Source organism: Ovis canadensis, chromosome 2, assembly GCF_042477335.2.
Source record: "Ovis canadensis isolate MfBH-ARS-UI-01 breed Bighorn chromosome 2, ARS-UI_OviCan_v2, whole genome shotgun sequence".
Classification (NCBI taxonomy): domain Eukaryota; kingdom Metazoa; phylum Chordata; class Mammalia; order Artiodactyla; family Bovidae; genus Ovis; species Ovis canadensis.
Window position 1 is genome coordinate 90480086 of NC_091246.1, and position 11066 is coordinate 90491151.

Sequence of the window (11066 nt, forward strand, 5' to 3'; positions counted from 1 at the left end):
GAAACCACAGAGCTGAGACAGACTAGATTCCCATGTAAAGTAAAAGGGGAAAATGGAGCCTAAGATCAGGGCTACAAATGTGTTCTTGGATAAGAGGAGAGCAACATTTATGCATGAGAGACAGTGAGCAATAATGTGTGTAATTACAAAAGTACATCTGACTTAAGACAAAGACTTTTCTCAGTTCATTGAAAAATTTCCATTTGGCTGGGAACATTTGAAGTTATTGGGAAATAGATAATAGTTTAGATTGTTTTCCTTGATCATACTGGAATACATAAATGAAAATCAAAAAAAGGAAGTAAAAGTGTAGAGAAATGACTAGAAAATGAAAACTATCATGTTCCCTATTTAATGGCCTCGCTTAGAAAGCCTGGCATCAGAGAACCTACCTCAAGGTTCCACCAGACGCCGTCTCAGGCAGCCCAGCAGCAGCCGCATCTTCCCCATGGCCTTCGTGCTCTCTCTACTCATGGCCCTGGTGCTGGTCAGCTACGGCCCAGGAGGATCCCTGGGCTGTGACCTGTCCCAGAACCACATGCTGGTTGGCAGGAAGAACCTCAGGCTCCTGGAGCAAATGAGGAGACTCTCCCCTCGCTTTTGTCTGCAGGACAGAAAAGACTTCGCTTTACCCTAGGAAATGGTGGAGGGCGGCCAGCTCCAGGAGGCCCAGGCCATCTCTGTGCTCCATGAGATGCTCCAGCAGAGCTTCAACCTCTTCCACACAGAGCGCGCCTCTGCTGCCTGGGACACCACCCTCCTGGAGCAGCTCCGCACTGGACTCCATCAGCAGCTGGACGACCTGGAGGCCTGCCTGGGGCAGGTGATGGGAGAGGAAGACTCTGCCCTGGGAAGGATGGGCCCCACACTGGCCGTGAAGAGGTACTTCCAGGGCATCCATGTCTACCTGCAAGAGAAGGAATACAGCGACTGCGCCTGGGAAACCGTCAGAGTGGAAATCATGAGATCCTTCTCTTCATTAATCAGCTTGCAAGAAAGGTTAAGAATGATGGATGGAGACCTGAGCTCACCTTGAGATGACTCTCACTGACTAAGATGCCACATCATCCTTGTATACTCACCTGGGGTCATTTCAGAAGACTCTGAATTCTGCTTTAGCGACCAAATTTATTGAATTAACTCAGCCAATACATGTCAGTAGTAATAAGCAAGTAGATACAAAAATAATCAAGTATGGGGATATCAATCCATAAATGATGACTTCCCTGATGTTATTTATTTATTCTTTATTTCATTAATGTAATATTTTATCTCATATTTATACTTTCATATAAAAGATGTATATGTTTACACTGTATCAAAATTTAGAAAATATATTTCCCTATTTCATTAAAATTGTTATTTATTAAATAGTTATCAAGATAAATTTCTTGAGTTTTTATTTTGAAAACCTAAATCCTATTCTGTCTACATATACCTATCATAAAATAGTATTTGTTCACTTTATACTGTGGAACATTTCTATAATTTTCTAGGAAATGTTTGTCAAAAGGTGGAATTTTGAGAATCTTCTGTGGGTGCAGTTGTTAGGACTCTGAGTTTTTCCTCCAGGGAGCCTCGGTTGAGGAACTAACATCCTATAAGCTGTGGAGGGTGTCAAAAAAAAAAAAGTTAGAAAGGAGATTGTGAAATTGTAGAAAATGGTTAGTCTTGATGTCACAGGTGTAACTAATTTGTACCCACTCATTAAAGAATGGTTGATGTACATATCTGAGGGAAGCAGTCACCTCCTGCTAGGAAGCTGATGCCATATGGTGTTGACTGGCTGCTCCTGACTCCTATTACTTGGCCTCCCACCTTCTCCTCAGTACTGCCTGCCTTACGGAGCAATTCACTCCCTTCCACAGTAACTTCATTGCCTCCAACACAGGAGCTCTGTTCTGTGCTGGTTTCTAGCTGCGTGGTGTAGTCAGAGTGGAAGCCCAGGAAGAGAGCCCAAGTGAGAGGAGAGTTCTTGCCTGGAGAATCCCAGGGATGGGGGAGCCTGGTGGGCTGCTGTCTTGGGGTCACACAGAGTCGGACATGACTGAAGCGACTTAGCAGCAGCAGCAGAAATTCCAAAACCTCTGAATCCCAGCTCTGCTATTTACCAACAATGTGACTCTGAAAAATCTCACAAACACAACAGATCAGTTTCCTCATCTTTAATATGGGGACAATAAGAGTAGTTTTCACAGGATTACTGTTTGGATTCAGTGAGTCCATATCACACAAGAGGCATCACGCGCTCCTGGCAGAAATCATCAGGACCGTGAGAATCACGGAGTGGCTGCCCTCAGCGAGGAAACAGGACAGCTGCTCTGAGACAGCGACTGGAGGGCAGCATGGAAAGGTGCTGGCCCCTGACAAAGGTATTTTCTTTTCACCTTGGGTGCTAGTTTCATAGTGTTTTCAGTGTGAGAACTTTCCTTTGCTGTATGCTGAAGAGCATTCCAATTTCTGGGTTTCATATCTCTAAAAGCACTCCTATGAGTTCATAAAGAGCTCTTTGAGAAAGATGAATTAGTAGAAAATGCTTAGAGATATCATAACAATCCAGAAAATCAAACACATGCAGAGGCAGGAAGGAAAGAGCAGGCAGTCTGAAATGTATTTCTGCCCTCCAGTCCTACGCTGTAAAGGTTGGATCCTAGTTATCTTTTCAATAAAGTCCCTTGTCCATACTTGCTGGCAATGTCACCTCTTGGAGCCTTTGCATTGCTGCTGCTGCTGCTAAGTCACTTCAGTCATGTCCGATTCTGTGCGAACCCATAGATGGCAGTCCATTAGGCTCCTCTGCCCCTGGGATTCTCCAGGCAAGAACACTGGAGTGGGTTGTCATTTTCTTCTCCAATGCATGAAAGTAAAAAGTGAAAGTGAAGTCGCTCGGTTGTGCTTGACTCTTAGCAACCCCATGGACTGCGGCCTACCAGGCTCCTCCGTCCATGGGATTTTCCAGGCAAGAGTACTGGAGTGGGGTGCCACTGCCCTCTCCACATTGCTACTGAAAGGCAAAACCCAACAAAGAGTTCAGAAACCAATTGTTACCCTTCTCATACTAAAGATGTGAGAAACATTATTAATGAATGAAGTGTGGTTTTCTGAAATCCCCAGGGGACTCACACCAAGGGGCACCTTCCAGGATTGCTGCTGCTAGTGCCCTTGTCCCCACGGCAAGCCCCTGCTGACCCACCTCTACAGGAGACTCCACTTTAGGAGGTAGGTCTGCTTCAGTCTCCTGTGGGGTCACTGCTGCTCAGTTCCCCTGCATCTTGGTGCTCGCAAGATTTTGTTTGTCCCCTTTAGAATGGAGTCTCTCTTCCACACAGTCTTGTGGAAAACTTGTAATCAAATGTTGCTGGCCTTTAGAGTCAGATTTCCTGGGGATTCCCAGGCCCTTTGCAGACCTGGAAGCCTGATGTGAGTCTTAGATCCTTCACAGCAGTGAAAGAACTTTTTTGGTTGTATTGTTTTCCAGTTTGTTGGTTTCCCAACGGGCAGGTATGGGATTTATTTTTATTGTGCTTGAGCACCTCCTACCATCTCATTATAATTTCTTTTTTGTCTTTGGACATGGGGCACCTCCTACCATCTCATAATTTCTTGTCTTTGGACATGGGGTACCTTTTTTGGGTGGGCTCCAGAGTCCTCCTGTGGATGGTTTTTAACAGCTCCTTGAGAATTCAGTGCTCTTGCAGGAGATGTGCCCCCAGCCACAGAGGCATGGGGAAGGCAGTTTTGTGCTCCTTGTAGAGCTGTAGTCCTGGGACTCAGTTTCACTGAAGCGCTGAGTTTGGCGATTCCTGGTCTCTAGGAGGATGGCAATGGTGATGATCACCATTCTCCAGGGCTGGAGAACATCACCCTCTGTGTCATCAGGGAAGGGGTTGGCATCTGGTGAGCTTGGCGATGCTGCAGATGTTGGGCTGTGCCAGCCTTTATCCAGCTGTTCCCAACACCTGCCTGCAAATAAGATCTTTAAATAGGGCAGAATTGTCATTTTCTGCACTTTTGTCAATATTATTTTCATGGAGAAACTTTTCCCTTGTATTCTGGGCATCAGAGAATGTCACAGCTTCGATGATTCTTTTGTGTTATTGCACTGGAAATGAAATATATTCATGGAAACATCTCAATCAAAAAGGAGATATTCATCTATATGAGTCAACTCAGCTTGAAATAAAAACCCGAGGCTCAATCTAACTCTCTTTTTAGTCTAAAAGAAAACTCAGAGGTGTGACTACACAGTCTATTTTGATAGTTTAAATTGCACAAAATAAATTTAGGCACAACTTTCTGCATTTCCTTTTTAAGGTCTAATACATAAGGTTTGAATTCTTTCACAGTAATTTACAGGACCATAGTCCTCATTTTCTGATGGTCCACAGATAGATGGTCTGATAGATAGAGTGCCTGATGAACTATGGAATGAGGTTCGTGACATTGTACAGGAGACAGGGATCAAGACCATCCCCATGGAAGAGAAATGCAAAAAAGCAAAATGGCTGTCTGGGGAGGCCTTACAAATAGCTGTGAAAAGAATTGAAGCAAAAAACAAAGGAGAAAAGGAAAGATATAAGCATCTGAATGCAGAGTTCCAAAGAATAGCAAGAAGAGACAAGAAAGCCTTCTTCAGTGATCAATGCAAAGAAATAGAGGAAAAGAACAGAATGGGAAAGACTAGAGATCTCTTCAAGAAAATTAGAGATACCAAGGGAACATTTCGTGCAAAGATGGGCTCGATAAAGGACAGAAATGGTATCGACCTAACAGAAGCAGAAGATATTAAGAAGAGGTGGCAAGAATACACAGAAGAACTGTACAAAAAAGATCTTCATGACCCAGATAATCACAATGGTGTGATCACTCATCTAGAGCCAGACATCCTGGAATGTGAAGTCAAGTGGGCCTTAGAAATCATCACTACGAACAAAGCTAGTGGAGGTGATAGAATTCCAGTTGAGCTATTTCAAATCCTGAAAGATGATGCTGTCAAAGTGCTGCACTCAATATGCCAGCAAATTTGGAAAACTCAGCAGTGGCCACAGGACTGGAAAAGGTCAGTTTTCATTCCAATCCCAAAGAAAGGCAATGCCAAAGAATGCTCAAACTACTGCACAATTGCACTCATCTCACATGCTAGTAAAGTAATGGTCAAAATTCTCCAAGCCAGGCTTCAGCAATACGTGAACCATGAACTTCCTAATGTTGAAGCTGGTTTTAGAAAAGTCAGAGGAACCAGAGATCAAATTGCCAACATCCACTGGATCATGGAAAAAGCAAGAGAGTTCCAGAAAAACATCTATTTCTGCTTTATTGACTATGTGAAAGCCTTTGACTGTGTGGATCACAATAAACTGTGGAAAATTCTGAGAGAGATGGGAATACCAGACCACCTGACCTGCCTCTTGAGAAATCTGTATGCAGGTCAGGACGCAACAGTTAGAACTGGACATGGACCAACAGACTGGTTCCAAATAGGAAAAGGAGTACGTCAAGGCTGTATATTGTCACCCTGCTTATTTAACTTCTATGCAGAGTACATCATGACTGCCGGGAGAAATATCAATAACCTCAGATATGCAGATGACACCACTGTTATGGCAGAAAGTGAAGAGGAACTAAAAAGCCTCTTCACGAAAATGAAATAGGAGAGTGAAAAAGTTGGCTTAAAGCTCGACATTCAGAAAAGGAAGATCATGGCATCCGGTCCCATCACATCATGGGAAATAGATGGGGAAACAGTGTCAGACTTTATTTTTTGGGGCTCCAGAATCACTGCAGATGGTGATTGCAGCCATGAAATTAAAAGACGCTTACTCCTTGGAAGAAAAGTTATGACCAACCTAGATAGCATATTCAAAAGCAGACACATTACTTTGCCGACTAAAGTCCGTCTAGTCAAGGCTATGGTTTTTCCAGTAGTCATGTAACGGTGTGAGATTTGGACTGTGAAGAAGGCTGAGCGCCGAAGAATGGATGCTTTTGAACTGTGGTGTTGGATAAGACTCTTGAGAGTCCCTTGGACTGCAAGGAGATCCAACCAGTCCATTCTGAAGATCAGCCCTGGGATTTCTTTGAAAGGAATGATGCTAAAGCTGAAACTCCAGTATTTTGGCCATCTCATGCGAAAAGTTGACTCATTGGAAAAGACTATGATGCTGGGAGGGATTGGGGGCAGGAGGAGAAGGGGACAACAGAGGATGAGATGGCTGGATGGCATCACTGACTCGATGGACGTGAGTCTGAGCGAACTCCGGGAGTTGGTGATGAACAGGGAGGCCTGGCGTGCTGCAATTCATGGGGTCGCAAAGAGTCAGACACAACTGAGTGACTGAACTGAACTGAACTGAACTGAATACTGAACATGGGTTAATTCAAAGTTTCTTTATTCTGTCACCAAAGTGTGCTGACCGCACACACATGTGACAATGTGCTTGATGATGTGCATTCCAGAACAGTCAGGTACGAATGGTGACTGCCCTCCTGGGAGCAGGGAAGAGGACATCAAGGCAGGATGAGGAGGAAGGAGGCAGCACGTGCTCAGAGAAGCTGAGGGCCAGTACTCAGAGCTGATGAAGAAGAGGGAGGGAGCAGCAGGAAGTTCTATTCTCACACAACCTGGGGCTCCTGAGTGTAGCCGTTCCAGACTTTCACTTCCTCTTCTAAAAGATGACGAAAACTTTAGTAGCAGCCACAGAGGACATTCGTTACTTCAAATAATACAGTTTGCAAATTAGGCTGAGAATATGAAACTTAGTGAATGATAATAGTCTTTCATACCAATATAACCAATTCAATTCAGTTCAGTTCAGTTCAGTAGCTCAGTCATGTTTGACTCTTTGTGACCCCATGAGCCCCAGCATGCCAGGCCTCCCTGTCCATCACCAACTCCCAGAGTCCACCCAAACCCATGTCCATTGTGTCGGTGATGCCATCCAGCCATCTCATCCTCTGTCGTCCCTTTCTCCTCCTGCCCTCAATCTTTCCCAGCATCAGAGTCTTTTCAAATGAGTCAGCTCTCTCCACTTCAGGTGGCAAAGTATTGGAGTTTCAGCTTCAACATCAGTCCCTCCAATGAACACCCAGGACTGATCTCCTTTAGGATGGACTGGCTGGATCTGTCTCTCTCCTTTTCATTTCCCTCTTTTATCCTCCTGGCCACCTCTGTCTACTGCCTCCCTCTCCAAGGGACTCTCAAGAGACTTCTACAACACCACAGTTCAAAAGCATCAATTCTTCTGTGCTCAGCTTTCTTTATAGTCCAACTCTCACATCCATACATGACCACTGGAGAAACCATAGCTGTGCAAGGAGATCCAACCAGTCCCTTCTAAAGGAGATCAGTCCTGGGTGTTCTTTGGAAGGAATGATGCTAAAGCTGAAACTCCAGTACTTTGGCCACCTCATGTGAAGAGTTGACTCATTGGAAAAGACTCTGATGCTGGGAGGGATTGGGGGCAGGAGGAGATGACAGAGGATGAGATGGATGGATGGCATTACCGACTCGATGGATGTGAGTTTGAGTGAACTCTGGGAGTTGGTGATGGACAGGGAGGCCTGACATGCTGCAATTCATGAGGTCACAAAGAGTCGGACATGACTGAGTGACTGAACTGAACTGAACTGACTAGACAGATGTTTGTTGGTAAAGTAATGTCTCTGCTTTTTAATATGCTGTCTAGGTTGGTCATAATTTTCCTTCCAAGGAGTAAGTGTCTTTTAATTTCATGGCTGCAATCACCATCTGCAGTGATTTTGGAGCCCAGGAAAATAAAGTCAGCCACTCTTTCCACTGTTTCCCCACCTATTTGCCATGAAGTGATGGGACCAGATGCCATGATATTAGTTTTCTGAATGTTGAGCTTTAAGCCAACTTTTTCACTCTCTTCTTTCACTTTCATCAAGAGGCTCTTTAGTTCTTCTTCACTTTTTGCCATAAGGGTGGTGTCATCTGCATATCTGAAGTTATTGATATTTCTACCCACAATCTTGGTTTCAGCTTGTGCTTCCTCCAGCCCATCATTTCTCATGATGCATATAACTAATAGTAACCTCTTTACTCCACTCTCAGTCCAACCAAGAGAAGTTTTGCCTGCAAGTCTCTTAACACTGCCAAGGGTCTTCATGTTGAGGCTCAAGTATTAATTATAGGAAAGGGACCGCCTGCATGGCTCTGAAGGAGCCCAGGAGCCCACGTTTCCTCCCTTTTGATCAGTGCCTGGTACATTATGGAGGGAAATACCACAGTACTTTAAGTTCTTTGCAGAGAAACAGATGCTAGGAAAGTTGTCTAATAAAACACAATTGCTCTGCTAATAAATGAGATAATAAGCAGTCCCTTTCCTCAGTCTCAGTATGTTTTAGACCACCTCTGATGCTACTTTTAAAGCTACAGATTATGTTATACTTCAAAATCATACTGAGAGAAAAAGAAATCAGATTTGTCACTAGGAAATTTTTTATAAAGAAATTTTTTTTTTCCTAGAAGGAAAAAAATGAGGGGGCAGTCCTAAGATGGTGGAGGAATAGGACGGGGAGACCACTTTCTCCCTCACAAATTCATCAAAAGAACATTTCAACGCTGAGTAAATTCCACAAAACTTCTGAATGCTGGCAGAGGACATCAGGCACCCAGAAAAGCAGATCATTGTTTTCAAAAACAGGTAGGAAAAAATATAAAAGACAAAAAAGGAGACAAAGGAGGTAGGGAGGGAACTACATCCCAGGAAGGGAATCTTAAGGAGAGGTTTCCAAACACCAGGAAACACTCTCACTGCTGAGTCTGTGGTGACCCCTGGAACACAGAGGGCAACATAACAGGAAGGAAAAATAAATAAATAATTAAAACCAACAGATTACAAGCCCAACAGTAACTCTCCCAGCAGAGAAGCAGTGCAGACGCCTGCATCCACCACTAGCAAGTGGGGGCTGGGCAGGGAGGCGCAGGAGGTGCGGGCTGCAGGGCTTTGTAAGATACGGGCCGGAACGCCCCGCGCATAACCAGAGCGAACTAACTTGGGCTAGCAAACCAGGCTGTGGGATAGCTACCACGCAAAAAGCTCGAACATAGGACACCACCAGGACTGCACACAGAACAAAGGACGGAACAGAAATAGCCAGCTGCAGACCATCCCCCTCCGGTGACAGGCAGCCAGAGCCTGGAAGGGGGCAATCGCAGCCCAAGAGAGACATTGCCTACCAAAATGCAAGCAGGCTTCTTTGCTAACTAAGACTTATGGGGGTTCTGGACAGTCATCATCCGCCTGAGAAGGGACGCCAGCGATTCACCCAGAATACTGAGCAGCAGAGACGGGAAAGGCGATAAGTCGCAGCGACTGCACTCGCCAAACAGTTGAGCTACTCGGACCTGGGAAGGGCACAAAACGCAGGCCCAACTGAATCTGTGCCTCTGAGGGCTACCTGAGTGCTGAGCCTGAGCGGCAAGGACCGAGGAGGTGCATGCAGCCTAGGGCCGGCCTCAGACGGTTCCGGAGGAACAACGTAGAGCCTGAGTGGTGCGTGCTGTGAGCAAGGGGAGGCCCAGCGGGGCTGAGACACTGCGTGCAAACACCAGTGTTATTTGTTTGCAGCATCCCTCCCTCCCCACAGCGCGACTGAACAAGTGAGCCTAAAAAAAAAAAAAAAAGTGTCCACCACTGCTTCCCCCCGCCCCCCGCCCCGCCCCACTGTGTCAGGGCGGAAATCAGACACTGAAGAGACCAGCAAACAGAAGAAGTTAAACAGAGGGAACCGCCTTGGAAGTGACCCCACACTGCCCACAACACCAGTGAAAGGCCTAGATATATCTTTGCTATTTTTACGATCATTCTTTTTGTTGTTGTTGTTGATATTGTTGTGTGATTGTTTTTTCTTCTCTTTTTCTTCTTCTTTTTTTAAAACTTTTAAAAGTTTAAGTCCTCTATTTCTCCTTTAATTTATATTTTTATAACCTACTATTACTTTTCCAAAAAAAGAGACCCTATTTTTAAAGCAAATGCTGTATATAGTCTTTTTGTGGTTGTTGTTGTTTTTAAATAATTCTTGTGGCTTTTTTCTTTTTTTCCTTCTCCTTCTTCTTTTCTTTAATATTGTATTTTTGAAAATCCAACCTCTACTCTAGATTTTTAATCTTTGCTTTTTGGTATTTATTGTCAATTTTGTACATTTAAAAACCCAAACTTCACTACCCAATTTTACCTGAGAGCAAGATTACTGGCTTGACCACTCTCTCCTCCTTTGGACTCTCCTTTTTCTCCACCAGGTTGTCTCTGTCTCCTCCCTCTCTCTTCTCTTCTCTACCCAACTCTCTGAATCTCTGTGTGTTCCAGATGGTGGAGAACACTTAGGGAACTGGTTACTGGCTGGATCTGTCTCTCTCCTTTTCTTTTCCCTCTTTTATCCTTCTGGCCACCTCTGTCTACTTCCTCCCTCTCCTCTTCCCTATATAACTCTGTGAACACCTCTGAGTGGTCCAGACTGTTGAGTGCACATAAGGAAGTGATTACTGGCTAGCTTGCTCTCTCCTCTTTTGATCCCACCTCATCTCATTCCAGTCACCTCTAACTCCCCCCTCCCTCTTCTCTTTTCCATGTAACTCAATGAACCTCTCTGGGTGTCCCTCAGTGTGGAGAAATCTTTCATCTTTAACCTAGATGTTTTATCATTGGTTCTGTATAGATGGAGAAGTCTTGAGGCTACTGTAAAAATAAAACTGAAAACCAGAAGCAGGAGGCTCAAGTCCAAATCCTGAGAACATCAGAGAACTCCTGAATCCAGGGAACATTAATCGATAGGAGCTCATCAAACATCTCCATACCTACACTGAAACCAAGCACCAGCCAAGGGCCAACAAGTTCCAGAGCAAGACATACCATGCAAATTCTCCAGCAACACAGGAACACACCCCTGAGCTTCAATATACAGGCAGCTCAAAGTTACTCCAAAACCATTGACATCTCATAACCCATTACTGGTCACTTCATTGCACTCCAGGGAGAAGAAATCCAGCTCCACCCACCAGAACTCCAACACAAGCCTCCTTAACCAGGAAACCTTGACAAGCC

The 11066-nt window shown here is 44.7% G+C and overlaps 1 pseudogene; it reads left to right on the plus strand.

The window, feature by feature from the left end:
- The first annotated feature begins 448 nt into the window (after nt 1-448).
- On the plus strand, nt 449-1036 carry LOC138434601 (interferon omega-1-like; annotated as a pseudogene).
- Nucleotides 1037-11066: the final 10030 nt, after the last annotated feature.